The sequence below is a fragment of the Ptiloglossa arizonensis genome, unplaced genomic scaffold (assembly GCF_051014685.1).
Source record: "Ptiloglossa arizonensis isolate GNS036 unplaced genomic scaffold, iyPtiAriz1_principal scaffold0341, whole genome shotgun sequence".
In the NCBI taxonomy this organism is placed as follows: Eukaryota; Metazoa; Arthropoda; class Insecta; order Hymenoptera; family Colletidae; genus Ptiloglossa; species Ptiloglossa arizonensis.
Window position 1 is genome coordinate 222,966 of NW_027478711.1, and position 263 is coordinate 223,228.

General features: G+C 41.1%; 1 non-coding gene across 1 annotated transcript in view; it reads right to left on the bottom strand.

Annotated features, from left to right (window-relative positions):
* LOC143154644 (small subunit ribosomal RNA) overlaps positions 1-5 on the bottom strand; it is a 1,924-nt gene extending 1,919 nt beyond the window's left edge. Inside the window, exon 1 of the ribosomal RNA XR_012994231.1 lies at positions 1-5. This exon is cut by the window's left edge and continues 1,919 nt beyond it. This is a non-coding gene — a ribosomal RNA (small subunit ribosomal RNA).
* Positions 6-263: the final 258 nt, after the last annotated feature.

Below are 263 nucleotides of genomic sequence, written 5' to 3' on the forward strand. Positions count from 1 at the left end.
AGGGAGCTTCGGAAAGTCTCTCTCGTGATCTTTTCATATCGCCGCCGCCGGTTCGCTCAGAGACCGGTCGGTCGACTTTACTTCTCCTCTCCTTCCTTCCTTACAGTTCCACCAAACTGTTTGCATTTATATAACACAACTTCATAAAATGCATTTTCATATATTTCGTTACGCTTTGCATGCATATTTCCAGCTTAAGTTTTTAAATATGCAACTTTAAAATTTTCGGAACACTCCTTTACCACTGACTGAGATAGTTCCCT